The sequence below is a fragment of the Vulpes lagopus genome, chromosome 2 (assembly GCF_018345385.1).
Source record: "Vulpes lagopus strain Blue_001 chromosome 2, ASM1834538v1, whole genome shotgun sequence".
NCBI classification, from domain to species: Eukaryota; Metazoa; Chordata; class Mammalia; order Carnivora; family Canidae; genus Vulpes; species Vulpes lagopus.
This window is the reverse complement of record NC_054825.1, coordinates 14,972,640-14,992,044: the sequence shown is the minus strand read 5'-3', so window position 1 is coordinate 14,992,044 and position 19,405 is coordinate 14,972,640. Positions and strand designations below refer to the sequence as shown.

The 19,405-nt window shown below is 33.1% G+C and overlaps 1 protein-coding gene across 3 annotated transcripts in view; it reads left to right on the top strand.

Moving 5' to 3' along the window:
• ATRNL1 (attractin like 1) overlaps nucleotides 1–19,405 on the top strand; it is a 760,501-nt gene that overhangs the window by 424,504 nt on the left and 316,592 nt on the right. The window lies entirely within an intron of this gene.

Genomic DNA, 19,405 nt, shown 5'->3' with positions numbered 1-19,405 from the left:
AGTTGATCTCTTTCCAATGAAAATTAATGAGGAAATGTGTTCCCCCAAATAATACCAGCAGTCTTCCATGAAGCCACACTGGAGACTACAGAGGAGAGAATCCAAAGTGAACTGAGGGAATCCCTGGGTGGCTCAGTGGTTTAGCACCTGCCTTTGGCCCAGGGTGTGATCCTGGAGTCCCGGGATCAAGTCCCACATCAGGCTCCCTGCATGGAGCCTGCTTCTCCCTCTGCCTGTGTCTCTGCCTCTCTCTCTCTCTCTCTCTCTCTCTCTCTGTGTGTCTTTCATGAATGAGTGAATGAATGAATGAATGAATGAATGAATAAATAAATAAAATCTTAAAAAAAACTGATTAAAAAAAACAAAAACAAATGAACCGAGTCCTTGATAGCATGATTGAACCTCTGCCTCAACCAGCCCTGAAGACTCACTTAGCTTTATGTGAATTCATAAATTTGCTTACTATTAATGGCAGTCTGAACATGAAATTAGGTTTCTTGAAGATGAAATATCCATAATATGGGGAGGAAAGTGCCAGAGGCATATGTAAGTGTGATTGAGGTTCAGATACAACTTCCCCAAAATGGTGGTATTTGAATTGAATGTAATTATTAACAATTAGCTAAGCAAAAAAGGAGAATGGTATTGCAAGAAGGAACACGAAATGTGAATTACAAAGTGGGAAACATGAGCCCTGCTAATAAAGATTTTACAATATAATTAGGATAATAGAATATGGATGTAAAAAGATGATGCATACTCTCATATGTTATGTTTCTTAGTTTTCATATCAACATTAAGAAGGTAAGAGTGGCTGGTGGCTCAGTCAATTAAGTGTCTTACTGTTGTTTTCAGCTCAAGTCGTGATCTCAGGGTATTAAAATTGAGTCCTGTGTCCAGTTTCGTTCAGGATGTGAAGCCTTCTTAAGATCTTTCTCCTTCTGCCTCTCCCACATCTGCTCTTGCATTCACTCTCTCTCTCTCTCTCAAAAAAAAAAAAAAAAAAAAAAAAAGATAAGTGAGTATAAGGGAGTGAATAGGAGAGACACTCAGGAGTGACAGACCTCAGCAGTAACACAATTAAGTAAACAAATAATTGTAGAGGCAAAAGAAAAAAAAAGAAAGAAAGAAAAAGAAAAAATAAGTGAGTGTAAGGGAATGAATAGGAGAGACACCCAGGAGTCACAGACCTCAGCAGTAACACAATTAAGTAAACAAATAATTTTAGAGGCCAGATGTGCTGATACCACTTGCCTGAGGAGTTTTCAAATATAATTAGGAGATCATGAAATGTTCTAGTTAATGTCTGCCTATGGTAGTATGTTAAATCTGTGACATACAGTGCTGTTATCAAATCCAAGATGGTGGTGGTACCTTCCAATATGATCAAGATTGCATTTTGAAAGGAGGAGACCACTTAGTGGCCATTTTCAGTGGGTTTCTAGGACTGAACATGGGTAGTGGTATCCTGACAGAATGTCAGTGTAGACTGCTTAGCAAGAGAGAGGAATACCTGCAACTATGGTAGAAACTTTGTTTCTTCAGGTAGAAATGCTTATTACCTCATGACACATTTTCATTGTGATTTAATTTCCCAAATAGGATGAGGTCAAAGAATCTTCTGTTCAAGATGACAAAACTGCTGATTGTGTCTGACATTAATTTTTTTAAAGATTTTATTTATCTGTTCATGAGAGATACACAGAGAGGCAGAGACATAGACAGAGGGAGAAGCAGGCTCCCCAAGGGGAGCCCGATATGGGACTCAATCCCAGGACCCCATGATCAAGACCCGAGTCAAAGGCAGATGCTCAACCACTGAGCCACCCAGGCTCAATTAAGTTGAAAATTTTTTAGGGTATTTTGAGTCTTGATTTTGATAAAGCAATATGATATATTGGTTATGACTGCATAACTGTGGGGGCACTTGGGTGGCCTGGGTGGCTCTATCAGTGAAGCATCTACCTTTAGCTCAAATCATGATCTCTGAGTCCTGGGATTAAGCCCCACGTTGGGTTCCCTATTTAGGGGGGAGTCTGCTTCTCCCTCTGTTTTCCTCTGCTGCTCCCTCCTACTTGTGCTCTCTTAAAAAAAAAAAAATATATATATATATATATATATATATATAAACAAAGAGGCTGCATACTCTGGAGCCAGACTGACTATTTGGATTCCTGTACCAACTTAATCACATAGCATTTTGGTAATTGAGAGTCACTTAAGCTCTCTGCCTATTCCCTCATCTGTAATGAAGGAATAATAGTTATAGAACCTTTCTTGTTTAGTTGTTGTAAGACTTAAATTTTATCCATGGAAAAAATTATATTATATCCATAAGTGTCCTGGAATAGTATTTGGCATTAAGTTAGTAGTCAATAAATATTATTCTGCTAGCTATTTTATTAATGTTCAGTTATTATGGCACTAATTCCTTCAAACCATTGATAAAAACCACTTCACAGGTCTATGAGACTGAGCGCCAGATGTTGTGCTGTACTGGGGCAGCTAAGTTATCCCTACTAATGGATATGCTTCAGCAAATAGAATCTGTCCTTGGGATACATCACTTTTATCCATGGCATGTGTGGTATATTGCATCCCATGACACAATAGTAGAGGTAGCCAACTGATCCTGACAACAGACCATTAGAGTGAAAGTGATTTTCCCAATGTTACAGAGCAAGTAATTGTTGAACTTGAGGCCTGAACCCTAGTCACCTGATTCCATAATCCTGTGATCATTTCATTGCCTAATGAATATATAAATTGTTCTAGTCCTCTTGCTTCTTTTCTTCTCAGATTAGTAGGATTTCTTTTCTTTTTTTTTTTTTTAATTTATGATAGTCACAGAGAGAGAGAGAGAGAGGTAGAGACACAGGCAGAGGGAGAAGCAGGCTCCACGCACCGGGAGCCTGATGTGGGATTCGATCCCGGGTCTCCAGGATCTCGCCCTGGGCCAAAGGCAGGCGCCAAACCGCTGCACCACCCAGGGATCCCATTAGTAGGATTTCTATAAACAAATACAGTTAAATGTTCCCCAAAGTGGTTCTACTGGTCAAAAGCAACGTATTTCCTACAAAATCATACCTCCTGTTATGTGGATGCTTCTTATTCTAGAGCAAGTTCAGTTAAAAGATAATGCAGGCAGATCTTCTAGAAAAGAACACTTAGGTAATGGTGCATATTTATCCTTTAAACATTAGTTTCCTTAAGAATAAATTTTGATTTCTCTCATTAACATATACATCATATATTATAATTCCTTTTAAAGAGATTTATGTATTCTAGAGAGAGAGAGAGATAGCATAAATGGGGAGAGGGGCAGAGGGAGAGAATCTTCAAGCTGACTCCCAGATGAGTGTGGAGCCAGATGCAGGGCTTGATCCCATGACCCATGAGATCATGACCTGAGCTGAAACCAAGAGTGGGATGCATAACCAACTGAACCATTCTGATGTGTCATATATATATTTTATATAATTGTATTACAAACCTATAGTAAACACATCTTGATTTTTCATAGCATACCCATATAATTTATATGATTTCGATTATTTGCATTTAGAGTACAGATTTAGTGCTGCAATGGAGACCTCAGGTAAACCAACATGGTAGACAAATCTACCATGGTATACCAGGGCTGGTGAGTGGCTCAAGGCAGACAGGCAACTTTGTTCTACAAGTCCACAAAGGAAGTGAATGAAGTTCATTTTCATTCTCTGCTGTGTTCAAGGGTGTTGTCCTTATTTACATGCCAGAGGTGGCTCTCAGGTGCCAGCCATGTCCTTATTTTCTAACCCATGAGACCATGAGAAATGAAAAATCAGAACTTTTTCAAGTTCATTTTTAAAGAGTATATATTGGTAGTTGCATTCATAACTATTTGTTCACATTCCACTGTTCAAAATTTAAATTACTAGCTGCAGAAGATATGGGAAATATGATCTTTAACTATGTGGTCTTGTACCTATCTAAAATTCACTATTACCAATTACTAGTATTAAAAAAAAAAAAAAACCCAACATGGATAACTGACTTTTAGGGAATAGGCAGAGGTAAGGAGATCATATGGGTGAGTCATATGGATGAGTCATATGGGTGATCATATTCAGATAACTGGATGATCTGAATGGGTAGTAATAAATGATCCTATGGCTTGTGAAGTTGGAACTGAATCAGATTGTGTGAATCCAATAAATGTTACTGTGAAAAAAGTATAATATGTTTATGACCAGGATAGAAATAAAGAAGAAGATTAATGCTTGATTATTTTTTATGATCTTCAGTGAATAAGCAGGTTGGCTATAAGTAAGAACTTATCTATTATATTCAAAATAAAACTAGAGACCAGAAGTAGGATGTTTCTTTCTTTAAATAAGTGTTTTAAAACTTTTATTAAAGAATCCATTTGGCTTAGGACATCAACTATCTCTCTCTTATTTTACTCAAATATGTAGCTGATTTTATTTATCCCAGCAAGCTATCTAATTTTACTTGGTGTGATATTTTGATATTCCTTTAGAGTTCTCAGAAACCATTAATATAAAGAGAATATGCATCTGGTGATGGAATATACTCCATTATTTATTTGTTATTTATCATACTGGAAAATTCTAGTAGGTAGAGAACAGTGAGATTATCACATATACACACAAATTTTTGATAAGCCACAATACATGAATAATATAAAGCCAAGCTTTAAAATCCTCAGTCAATATTATAAATACAAATCTTAAGCCCTAAAGTTAAAATTTCAAGAGACAGTCTTATTCTCCATTATTCATTACAAAAATGCACATATCTCTAAAGGGAAAACCACTTCTTTCGTGAAATACAGAAAATGTGTGAGTCTTAGTTCTGTCTATGCTAATGTAAGTATTTTTTATCACTACAGGTTTGTATATTTGGTTGTTTTGGGATTCATCTGTGACAGTTTCCTTCTGTGTGTTTGAAATTGATGTATAGATTTATGCTATAAGGATACAAGCTTATTCTTTTCCTATATAGCACTTTAGAGTCATTTCAAAGGCATGAGTTGAAATGTTTTAGTACCAGGCCTATAGTCATAATTTTGGAATCAAAAATAAGTCCAGACAATAACACTAACACATGGCTACTTGCATTTGTTTCCATTTGTTTCCAAGACAAGACAAATAGAATGAATAATAATTTATTAGCATTGACTCCCCATGCTATCCTATCTGAGTGTATGACATAAGCATTTTAAAAGTTGTCAGTATTGCAAGCATGACCTAATAATGCTTTTTTTTTTTACTCATTAGCAGTTTTAACAACAAAACCTTTATACTTGAGAAATTATCAAGCATAGAGATTCTGAAGTAATTTGACACTAGTAATGCCTTAGAAAGTGGGCCTTTTCAAATTTCCCATGGCAGGCACAAGGCAAGTTCTATATTTGGTATTAACTGTGAGTAAATACTTTCTAATTTATAAAAACAATTTACGTTTGTTGTCTTTATTTTTTTATCCTCAAATCTGTCATCATTCCTATAATAGAGAAAAGAGAGGGAGAAAAGCAAGTGTTATATGTAATATCTTTTAACTAAATATTAATAGTACCAAGATCTGAAAACTAAAATTAGTATCTGTGAAAAAAGTCAACTAAACTAATTTTATCCATTAAAACATTTTAAATCACTTCAAATTTTGATATACACAACACACAATGATTATTATGCACCTTTATTATTTTTGGCAAATTAAACTTACTATTTTGTAAGTTACTACAGTGAAATAGATTTTCCATTTCATGCTACACAGTAGCAATTAATTAGTGTCTATAATGGCACTTGAATTCAATCAACCGTATTAAGCACTGACCTATTTCCAGAATGGTTCAAGGAATGGTGATATATATATTTGGATTTTGATAGTCTTAGATTCTGGTAAAAGAGAACATATTTTATGGCTGATAAAATTCATACTAGACCAATGAGTTTAATTGACCACCAGACAGTAAGCAAATAAGATGTTGAAAATCGTGTAATTTAGTAATCTGTTAAGCCTAATATAGCTACATATGCCAAAGGATTTTATAAAATTATATTTTAGATAATTATTGCCATCTTTTACTGTTTAATTAAAATTTAGAACAAATGCTTAATCTCAAAGTTTTTAAGTTATATATAACTTGTATTATATATAACTTATAATTTTTATCATATATAATTTAAAATGGAAGTAAACATTATGTTCAAGTATTTTAAAAGTAGGTGAAATTGATTAGTTCCAGAGGGATAAATCACAGAGTAGTAATACATATTTTCAGTGCATAAACCTGACAAGTGATTCATACTCATAAAGACCATTTTACAAATCAAGAAAAGAAGATAGACAAACCAGTAAAAGAAAGGGTAAAGATTTGAACAGACACTTCATAAAAGAGGATATCCAAATACCCAATAAGAATGTCTAAAAGAATTTCAGTTTGATTAGTCATTAGAAAAATGTAAAATAAAACTATAATGAGATAATACTACATCACTATCAAAGGGCTAAAATGAAAAAGAGACAATTCTAAGTGTTGTCAAATATATGTAGCAATTGAAACTTTTATTCAATACTGTGAAGAATGTAAATTGATACAAATCCTTTACAAAACTGTTTGGCAATGTCCATTAAAGCTAAGCATATGCATATGCATACCTTATGACTGATACATTCTAATCCTAGTTACCCAATAGAATGCATAGATCAGTTCACTAACAACACATGCAAGAATGTTCACAGTAGCATTATTAGGAGTAGCCAGAACTTAGTGTACTCAAATGTGCCTCAACAGTTGGAATTTTTTCAAGTTAATAATGGTATATACCCTCAGTGGCACACAGGAGAGAAAATGAGTCAACTTCTACAATTGCATGTAGCAATATAGATGACTAATGACTACCAAAGGGGAAGAAAAAGACCAGAAACATAAGAATAAATGCTGATTCAGTTTATTTAAAGTTTAAAAACATAGAAACTAACTAGTATGTTACATCAAGTTACTATTTACCTATGTGAGGCATACATAGTATTTACTGGGAGTAGTATAAGGGGACCTTCTAAGGTGTTGTTAATAATAATAATAATAATATTTCTTATTCTGAATCGTATTTATACAGATATACCTAATTTTTGAAAATCAAGTGAGCTGTGTAATTATGATTTATAGATTTCTGTGTATTTTCTCCTTCAATGAAACTTTAAAAATATATTTAGTGTGGGCAGGTAAGCAGCAGAAGGAACCCAGTCATAACAAGGAGACCAGTCCTAGAAGCCTCTTTGCCCCCTAAGGTCTAATCTAAGACTCCCCTCCTTCATGCCAGAGACATAGAGGGAGCCTAAAAGGTCCCAACAGAGGGACCTCACCATGTCCTAATCCCACAGAGGCATCCTAGGGCCATGCCTAGGGAATCTCTTCTACCCCCTCAGGTAGTAGTAGCAGTTACTAGGAGCCCAAGAAGCACCAAACATTACCATACAGACCAAAATAAGACTGCTAAGACTCTGAGAAACTGCTAGTAGAACCACAGCCCAAAAAACGTATGCCAAGATCTGAGTACTAAAACTAAATAAAATTAATGTCTGCTACAATAAGATATTCAGTAGAATCCATAGTTGTCTATCATGATAGAAAATATGTCCAGAATGCAATAAAAAAAATCACCCTTATTACCAAGAACCAAGCAAATCACAATATACCTGAGAAAAGATAATCAACTGATGCTAACATATCTCATTCAGAAATATTGGAATTTTCAAGTACGGATTTTAAAGCAGCCATTATAAAAATTTTCAACAATGAAATACAAATTCTCTTAAAATTAAGAAATTAAGAGTAGAAAAGATCAGCAAAAAAAAAAAAAGAAGGTATAAAGAACCATTTTACAAAAACCAGTTGTATTTCTATACACTAGGAATGAATAACCTGTAGCTGAAATTAAATGTAATTCCATTTACAAGAGTATAAAATGGAACAAAATAGGAACAAATGTAGCAAAATAATTTCAAGACTTGCACACTGAAAGCTACAAAATGTAGTTGAAAGAAGTTAAAGAGGACCTAAATAAATAGAAAGCTACCTCATGTTTATGAATTAGAAGACTTAATTATTGTTAAGAAGGTAGTACTCCCCAGTAGGTATGTAGATTTCATGCAATTCCTATTAATCATAGCTGCTGTCTTTGCAGATGTTAAAAAGCTAGTTCTAAAAGTCATATGAAAATGCAGGGGATCCACAGTTGCAAAACCACTCTGGCAAAGAACAAAGCTAGAGTACTCACACTTTCTAATTTCAAATTAATTGTAAAGCTACAACAATAAAGACAATGTGGTTCTGGCATAAAAATAGAAATACAGATTAGTGGAACAGAAGTGAGAATCCAGATAAACCTTAGCATTTATGGGTAATTGGTTTCTGCTAAGGGTGCCAAGAAAATTCAGTGGAGGAAAGAATAATATTTTTAACAAAATGATGGGATAACTTGCTGCACACTTACAAAATTATGAGTTTGAACACTCTATCTCACACCATGTACACAAATTAAGTCAAAATAGATCATAATAAATCATACACTTAAATGTGAAGCTAAACTATAAAATTCTTAGAAGAAAACATAGGGGTAAATATTCATGACTTTGGATTAGGCAGTGGTTTCATAGATTACTCAGAAATCACAACAACAAAAGAAAAAATACATAAATTGGACCTCATGAAATGAAAAACTTTTATGCTTCAAGTGACACCATGAGGAAAGTAAAAAGGCTGCAGAATGGGAGAACATATCTGCAAATCTGATTACTTGTATCAAGATAGGAACATGTATTCAAAATATAGAGAATTCTTTCAATTCAATATAAAAAATCTAAAACAAATTATGACTTGAAGTAATATTTTTTTTCCAAAGAAGAGAAATGAATGGCTATTAAGTACATGAAAAGTTGCTTAACATCATTAGTGGTTAGGAAAATGGAAATCAAAACCACTAGTGAGACGCCACTTCATATCCACAAGTATACCATTAATCTAAAAGACAGACAGCAACAAGTGTTGGTAAGGATGTTGAGCAATTGAACTTCCAAAAAAACTGCTTGCAGGAGTATAAAATTTTGAAACCTCTTTGGAACATAGTTTGGCTGCACCTCAAAAAGTTAAACATATAATTACCATTTGACCAAGCAATTTTACTCCTGTGTATATACCCAAAAGAATGTAAAAAATATGCCCATACAAAACTTGTTCACAAATGTTCATAACAACATTATTTACAATAGTCAAAATATGGAAACAACCCAAATGTCTGTCAACTGATGAAAGAAAAAACAAAATGTGGTATACAGAATGGAATATTATTTGGTAATAAAAAGTAATGAAGTATTAATACATGCTGTCACACAGATGAACCTTGAAAACATTATGCTAAGTGAAAGAAGTCAGACAGAAGGCCACATAATGTATGAATCCATTTATATGAAATGTCCAAATAGTCCATATAGTAGTTTTCAGTGACTGGCGGCACAAGGAATGGAGAGTGACTGCAAGTCAGTATGGGGCCTTTTTTGGAGGTGATGAAAACATTCTGGAATTAGCAGTGATACTATAAAACTCTGTGAATAAACTAAAACCCACCAATTTTGACACCTGAAGAGGGTGAATGTTTTTATATGTCATTTATATATTAGAAAAACTGTAAGTAAAAAGAAAGAAAAGTATAAAACCTAAAAATTCAGTAATAGAAACTTTTAAAAATTCTTGCTGGATGGACTCCATGTTAGAGTGGAGATGACATAATAGAATTATTAAACTTGAGGACAGAACAGTGGAATTCACTCAGCAGAGAAAATGGAGTAGGATAATGAACAGAACACTAGGGACCTGTGGGATAAGAACTAAAGAGCCAACATTCCTGTCATCTGAGTTTCAGAAGTGGTGGAGAAAGAGAGTCAGGCTGAAATGGTATTTGAAGAAATAATGGCTGAGAACTTACTGATCTTGGCAAAGGACTTAAACCTAACAGCTAGGAAGTTGATTAAACCCCAGAAGGATATACCCAAAATTATTCCCACCAAGAAACATCATAATCATAGTAAAAAAATTTAAGAAAAAAATTGCAATCAGAGAGAGATAATGTGCTGTATATACAGCACAGTTTGCATGTCAGTGAATTTGTCTTCTAAAACAATGGAAACCTGAAAGAAGTGGCACAATATTTTTTTAAATGATGAAAGAAAAGAGCTTTCAACTGTGAATTCTACATTTGGAAGAATTATCCTTCAGGAGTGACGGGGAAATAAGAAGTTCCCAGATAAAAGAAAACTGAAAGCATCTATGTCCTGCAGACCTACTTTTAAGAGTTATGTAATGGAAATTTTTAAACTGCAAGGAAATGATAAAGGCAAGAAATTTATGGCATCAGGAAGAAGAGTGGAAATATAGGTACATACCATAGACTATCCATTCCTTCATAAGATTTATACATCTTTGATGATTAAAGCTAAAATTGTAATTCAGTCTGATACTCAATACAATGATACTTAAAATGGATAAGATAAAAGTAAAAATTTGAAGTGAGGCTCCACATATCACTCTAAGTGGTAAAATGTTGATTCTAGTAGACCATTTTAAGTCCCATATGCATGTAATAATACCCAGAGCAGCCACTATACAAAAGATATACTCAAAACACAGTAAATAAATCGAGCCAGATTCTTTAAATATGTTCACATAACTTAAAGGAAAGTAAGAAAAGAGAGAGGAAAGAAAAACAAAAAATAATTACTAAGGTGCAGACTTAAAAGGTAACATAGGAATGATTACTTTAAATAAACATTAAGGACAGAGATTAAAGGCTAAAGATTAGCAGAGTGGGAAAAACAATGAAACTATCTGCTGCCTACAAAAAACCAACTTCAAATTCATCTACGTAGGCCAGTTGAAAGTAAAAGGATGGAAAAAATTATATATCATGCAAACTTAAAAACAGTAGTATGTTAATATCTGACAAAGTAGAATTGAAAGCAAAGAAAATTACTAGAGACAAATAAGGGCATTATGTAATGATAAAAGGATCAGTCCACCAGGAAGACATAATAATCCTAAAATTACCAGTCAACATATCTTCAAATTACATAAAGCAAAACCTGATAGAACTAAAAGGTTCTAAAAGGTGAAATAATAAAATCAACGGTTATACTTGGAGACTCATATATGCCCCTTACACTGCGAACTGATAGAGCCACTAGACCAAAAATCACCTAGGAGGGATGCCTGGGTGGCTCAGCAGTTGAGCGTCTGCCTTTAGCTCAGGGTGTGATCCTTGGGTCCAGAATCGAGTCCTGCATCAGGCTCTCCACAGGGAACCTGCTTCTTCCTCTGCCTATGTCTCTGTCTCTCTGTGTTCTCATGAATAAATAAATAAAATCTTTTAAAAAAATCACCAAGGATATAGAAAGTTTGAATAACACTGTCAGTTTACAGTATGTAATTAACATGTAAGAATATTCTACCCAACAGCAGTATATACATATTTTAAAGTGTCTATGGGCCATTCACTAAGATAGAAATTCTCCTAGGCCATGAAGATAACAAATTTAATACAAATCATACAGAATGTCTCTTCTGATCATAATGAAATCAAATTAGAAATCAGCAACAATGACAAGGAAAAAAGTCTTTAAACATGTTGAATTTATAGAACAAACTTCTTATATAACCCATGAGTCAAAGTGGAAGTCTCCTAGAAATATTTTTAAAAGTTTTAGAACTAAAGGAAACTGAAGGAAAATAAAAATACAATAAATCAAAATATTTGGGATATAGCTAAAGCAGTCCTGAGAGGGAAATTTATAGCACTAAATGCTTATGTTAGAGAGAAGGGTCAATAATCTAAGGTACTACATAAAGGAATTAGAAAAGAAAAAGTAAAAAATAAACACAAACAGGCATAAATAAGCAAATAGTAAAGATAAAACAAATCAAAGAAACTCAAAATAGGAAAACGAGAAAAAACAATGAAACTTAAAGCTAGTTCATTAAAAAAAAAAGTCAGTGGAATTGGTAGATCTTTCAAATCTACCTTGAAGGGGAGAATTGAAGAAAAGTAGGGAAAAGACAAATGGTATCAGAAATGAAATAGAGGTTATTACTACAGATTTTGCAACTATTTAGGGACTACAATGGAAAGCTTTATGGCCATAAATTTAACAACTTCAATGAAATGGACCAGTTCCTCAAAAATAAAAAATTACTGAAACTCAACCAAAATGAAATTGATAATCCAAATAGTCCAATAACCATTAAAGAAATGAAATTTATAATTTTAAATCATTCCTTAAAATTAATTTCTAGACCCAACTGATTTCAATGGAGAATCCCATCAGACATTTAAAGAAGAATTAACAAAACTTTTACATAATCTCCTTTCAAATATAGAAAATGAGGGAGCACTTCCTAGCTCATTTTATAAAGTTTGTTATTACTAAATGTACCAAAAACCAGCAAAGATATTAAAAAAAAAAAGAAAGAAAGAAAGAAAGAAAATTACAGTCCCACACCTCTTGTGAACTTGGAAAAATCGGTAACAAATTATTAGAAAACTTAATTCATCAGTGTAAAAATAATTGTATACCATGACCAAATGTGATTTATCACAGATATACAATGATGGTTCATCATTTGAAAATCAGTGTAACCTACCATTTGAACTTACTAAAGAAGAAATATCATATATTCATATGAATAATGGAAAAAAGCATTTCACAAAATCCAACACCCATTCATAATTTAAAAACAAAAACAAAACCCAACTGTTAGCAGTTTAGGAATAACAGGGAACTACCTGAGCCTAATAAAGAGCATCTACAGAAAAACAACAAACAAACAAACAATGGTTAACATCATACTTAATGATGAAAGGCTGAATGCTTTCCCTGTCAGATCAAGAACAAGGTAAGGATTATCATTTCCAGCACTTTAAGTTTGGTTATTTTCCCAGACCATAGAATTGAATTTGAACTACTTTCTTCACTGATTTTCCCTTTGTAGTTTCAGCACTGACATTATTTAAAGCATACTCACATACAATGAAATATAATGAAATGTGAAAAGTATAAAGGTAGTAACAAAAGGCATTTGCAGTTGACCCTTGACCAATGCAGAGGTTAAGGGCACTGACCCTCTCACATTTGAAGATCAGTGTGTATCTTTGATACCCCAAAACTTTGAGGGCTTATCACAGTCAACATGTATTTTGTATGTTTTATGTATTATGTACCCTCTTATTACAATAAAGTAAGCTACACAAAAGGAAATATTATTAAGAAAATCATAAGGAAGAGAAAATACATTTAAAGTACTGTATGAAAAAAATCTGTGAATATATGGACCTGCAAAAGTCAAACTTGTGTTGTTCAAGGGTTAACTGTACTTACAACCACTGTTATTTTACATCGTTCAGGAAGATGTGCCAAAATAAGTGTATAAGAAACATATGTATTAAAATGCAATAGAAAAGTCAGTAGAAATAATAAGATAATTCATTATTGTGAATAATTACAAAATGGGCTTTTTTATTCTTTGCCCATATATTTTTTGCCCAATATTACATCCTCCTTTTGAAATCTGATTTCAACTAGATCATGTAATCATTTGATTAGCTGTGTATTATATTGTCTTCTGGGCTGGAATTTAAGAGGCTAGAATTTACTTATTTTGAAGACTTGTCAACTGAATTGAGAGCCCAGAAATAAATCCATGCTATATAGGGTCAAGTAATCTTTGAAAAGGACACCAAACACACAATGAGAAAAGAATAGTCTCTTTAATAAATGGTTTTTGGAAAAATTGATATCCACATGAAAGAGAATGAAATTGGACCTCTGTCTTACAACACTCACAAAAATTAGCTCACAGTGGTTTTAAGAATTGAGTATAAGACCTGAAAATATAAAACTCCTACAAGCAAACATAAGGGAAAAGCTCCTTGACATTAGTCTTTGCTGAATTTTTGGGTATGATATCTAAAGCATAAGCAATGAAATGAAAACAAGTAAGAGTACATTAAACTAAAATGTTTCTGCACAGCAAAGGAAACAACAAAATGAAAAGGCAACCTACAGAATAGGAAGAAATATTTGCAAACCATCTATCTGATATGGGGTAAATATCTAAAATGTATAAGGAAGTCTTATAAACCAATACTAAGAAAATATGATTAAAATATGGGCAAAGGTCTTGAATAAATATATCTTGAGTGAAGACATTCAAATGGCCAACAGTTACATGAAAAGGTGTCATCATCATTAATCAACAGGAAAATACAAATGCAAGCCACAATAAGATATCACCTCACACCTGTTAGGATGGCTAACAGAAAGACAAGTGGTAACAGGTGTTGACAAGGTAGTGGAGAAATGTAATCCCTTGTGCTCTGTTGGTAAGAATGTAGAATGGTGCAGCCACTTTGGAAAGCAGTGTGGAGGTTCCTCATAAAATTAAAAATAGGACTACCATATTATTTGGCAATCCCATTTCTGGGCATGTATCTGAAGGAAATGAATTTTATATCTCAGAGATATCTGCACGCTCATCTTCATTATAGCATTATTCACAATAGCCAAGTAATAGCAACAGCCCAATGTCTACCAATAGATGAATGGATAAAGAAAACGTGATGTATACATAAAATGAAATATTATGCAGTTTTAAAAAAAGAAGGAAATCTTGCCATTTGCAATAATATGAAAATTACTAAAGGATGTTATGTTAACTGAAATAAGCTAATTACAAAATGACAAGTTCTTCATGATTCCACTTAGATGCAGTTTCTAAAATAGTCTACTAGAAGCAGAGGATAGAATAATGGTTGTCAGGAGCTTGGAGGAGGGAAATATGGAATTGTTTTTGAGAGAGTATAAAATTTCTGTTATGCAAGATAAATAATTTTTAGAGATGTGCTGTACCATGTAGTATCTACATTTTTAAATGTGATATTGTACACTTTAAAATATGTTAAGAGGATTGGTGTAGATAGATCTCAAGTTAAATGTTCTTACCAACACCCCTCCACACACACATGTGCACAAGAATACAAGTAAATTATTAAAGATGATGGATATATTTAATACCTTGGTGTGGTGATGGTATTCTGGCTATATGCCTAAGTCCAAACTCACCAAGATGTATACATTAAATGTGTATACTTTCTTTGTATATCAGTTATAACTCAATAAAACTAAAAACTAAAAAAAAGTTTAAAAGTACATTATGTAATATAATATGAAACATTTCAAAATCAGTGAGTTTTGCAAGGACAAAAGATACAAAGCCAATACATGAAAGCATGGGTATTTCTATATAATCTCAATGAACAGTGAGAAATTGAAATAAATAAGGGTGACAGTTATAATATCTCCAAAAAACATGAAATATTTAGGTAAAATTTAACAAAGTATGTACTGAAGACTTTGAAACACTTATGAAAGAAATCAAAGAAGACCTTATTAAATGGAGAAATATACTTCTTTCATGGCTTGGAAAAATCAATATTGTTAAGATTTCAGTGGTCCTCAAATTGATCTATAGATTTAACATAATCCTGATAAAAACTCCAGTATATTTTTTTAATATAAATCAATAAGCTGATTTTAAAATTTATATGAAATACAGGGAATTACAATTACCTAAACAATTTTGAGAAAGAACCAAGTTGGAGAATTCACAACACTTCATTTCAAGGCTTATTTCGAAGCGATTTTTCTTTTTCTTTTTTTTAATGTTTTTAATTAAATTCAATTTAGTTACATATAGTATATTATTATTTTTAGGAGCAGAATTTAGTGATTCATCAGTTGCATATAACACTCAGTGCTCATCAGTACATCAAGTGCTCTCCTTAATGCCCATCACCCAGTTAACTCAAACCTCCACCCACCTCTTCTCCAGCAATCCGCAGTTTATTTCCTATAGTTAAGAATCTCTTACGGTTTGCTTCCCTCTCTGTTTTCATCTTATTTTATTTCTCCTTCCCTTCCACTATGGTCATCTGTTTTTTTGTTTCTTAACTTTCACAGATGATGAAAAGAAGTGATTGTTCTTAATAGGGACTGTTTTGTACCCCCAGGAACATTTGGCAATGGCCTGGGGACATTTTGGTTCTCATAACTAGGAGGCTGCTAGTGGCATCGAGTGGATGAGGCTAGAGATGCTGATAAATATTTACAATGCACAGTTTGCCCCCAAATAAAGACTTATGAGGCCCAAAATGTCAATAACAGTAAGGTTGAGAAATTCTCCTCTAAGACTGTTGTAATCAAGACACAATGCAGCATTGGTGGGAAGATAGATGCATAGATCAATGGTACAAAAGTATACCAATATATACAGTCAGTCAGTTTTCAACCAAGGCTAAAAGATATTTCAAATGAGAACAGATAGACCCTTTCTTTATTAAGTGGTGTTGGAACAACGGGATATCAATATGCAAATAAATAAATAAATAAATAAACTTCAATTCATCCTCACATGAATATATAAAAATTAACTCAAAACTGATTAGAAATTCAAATTTGAAACCTAAAATCATAAGATATCTAAAAGAAAACATGGAAAAATCTTTGTGAACTATGTTAGGCAAAGATTTTTTAGATATATCAAAATTATGATCTATGGAAGGAAACACTGGTAAATTGGGCTTACTAAATATGAAAAACAAACCATCGACTGGAAGCAAAATAGTTGCAAAGCACGTATCTGACCAAGAACTTCGATCTAAAACGTACAAAGAATTCTCAAAACAGAAAAAAAAAACTATAATTTTTAAAATATGCAAAAGATTTGAACATACTTTTCAACAAAGAGGATGCATGGAACCCTATAAAGACTTGAGACTTTTACCATTAGTCTTAGCACAAAATAAAACAGCAATATGATACTACTACTACTACTTCTATTATTACTGTATCATTAGTACTACTACTACACACACACTCTAAGAAAAAAAAAAATAAGAAAACTCTTACAGTAACAGAGAAGGATGCAAAACAACAGAACTGCCAAACACTGTTTTGGAAATGCAAAGTCATATGGTCACTTTGGAAAAACAGGCAGATTTTTATATAGTTAAACAAATACACACCATATGTGATAGCAATCCATTCCTTCATATTTACCCAAAAGAAATAAAAAGCTATGTGCACACAGAAGTCATACCTGAACATTTATAATGGCTTTATTCTTAAACATGAAAACCTGGAAGAATTCAAAGGTTTATCACCTGGTAAATGAACAAAGCATGGTATATCCACATAATGGAATGCTACCTGACACTGAGGTAAAACACAATTACTGAGAGAACATGAATTTCAAATTCGTTATGCTGAGTGAAAGAAGTGAAACTCAATAAACTCAGAAGGTCCTATTTAATTCCATTTGTTTTGGAAGACAAAAAGTATAGGGAAAAAGTGGATCAGTGGTAGCACGGGCTCAACATAAGGGGAGGGATTAGCTTAAAAAGGGTCATGAAAGAATATTTTGATATGATGGAGCTATTTCAGTTCTCGATTATGGAGCTATTTTAGTTCTCGATTATGGTGGTATATATATATATATTCCTAAAACTAATTAAAAGGTGCATCTTATAGTATGTAAGTTATACTTCAAAACACCTGATTTTAAAATTTTAAAAAATAAAACTTTATCCAGTGTATTCTGTTTAATAAAAATAAATAACCCGCTGGCTCCTATTTCCAACTAAATATGTATGTGAATATGGATTTTCTTCATGTGTTTCAACCAAAATAGTGTGTCTTAATGCAGTGAGAGCAGAAGCATATACAAGAACTTAATCATCCTCTATTAAGCTAGATATTAAAGAGATTTGCAAGTGTATAAAACAATGGCACTCTTCTCACAAATTTTTAGTTGTTAAATGTATTTTTTGTAAACATTCATTGTTGCTGTTCTACATGAATTAATACTTTTTTTCAAATGCTCATTTTTAAATTTCTAATGTAGCAAATTTTGATAGTAGTAAATTATACAACAAAAGCTCTTTGAGATACACAACATATTTTAAGAGAGAAAAGTTTGAGAAAAGTAAAAGACCAGTGACTTGTAGGGAAACAGGTGTCCTGAATGACCATGAGGAGCTGCACTGCTCTGGCAGGTCTGAATCAATAACATTAGGATTGTTTTGTGATACAGAAATAAATTCCTTTGTTCTTTAATCAGTCTATTGTTGGATCTCTTTGTGACAACCACCACCTGTATCTTAACTAAATGTAATAACCATGAGCCCACGCACTACATGAAGCACTGCTACATTCCCACATTTAATTTCCACAACAATATTGTATGTAGGCATTTTATTTATTTTTGTAAAAGATTTTCTTTATTTGAGAGAGAGAGAGAGAGAGAGAGCAGGCATGGGGAGATGTAGAGGGAAAGAGATAAGCAGACTACACTGAGCTCAGAGTCCCTCACTGGGCTCAAGCCCATGACTCTGAAATCATGACCTGAGCCAAAAACCAAGAGTCAGACACTTACCTGACTCAGCCACCCAGGCACCCAGTATACAGGCATTTTAAATTCATTCCTACAGATGAATAAAATGAGTCTCTGAGAGGAAATAACTTGCTTAAGGTCATACAGCTAGTAAGATTTTTATTCAGGCCTTATTCTAAAACCTAAATATTTTGATCATATAGTATACACACTTGGAGGCAGACAGACCTGAATTCATATTCTTATTTAATCATTTACTACTGTTAAGATTTGATAGCTATTAAATGGAAATTTGGCTAGTACCTATTTCACAGTGCTATGAGATTTTTAAAAAATGGGTAAAATTTAGTCCAAAATATATACAAATAAGTGTTAACTATTACTACATCTCAATGGCTCTCTTCATCTGGTACCCTACTAGGGGTTTTACGGTGCTTAGAAAACTATGTTTAAGGTGCTTAGAGTAACATATTTGGCATGTTATTAACAAAAAATAAGTGGTAGCTATAATTATTATTCCTACATTTGTCAAGCATGGTTATTTGAGGAAACCTCCTTTGTTCTAATAGGCTTATTCTTAGAATCATTTCAAGTATCTCATATTTCATCTAACATTTCTGGTGAAGCACTCACAGCTCTGAACTAGTCATTTGCAAGACAGAATCAGTTATTACCACTTCTGACATTATTTCTCAGTTGAGTTTAGAGAATATATGGTCAGGGACTTTATCTGGGGTATCAAAACTTTGCCTCATCACTCAAGCCTAATGGACTGAATAGTTTATTCTTCTAAGAGACTCTGAAATGCTCTTAGTAAGATTTTCATCACATACTGTGTTTTTCTGTGTTCAACAATATGAAGGTATATATCCAGCTTGTCAAGCCCATACACACTCTTAT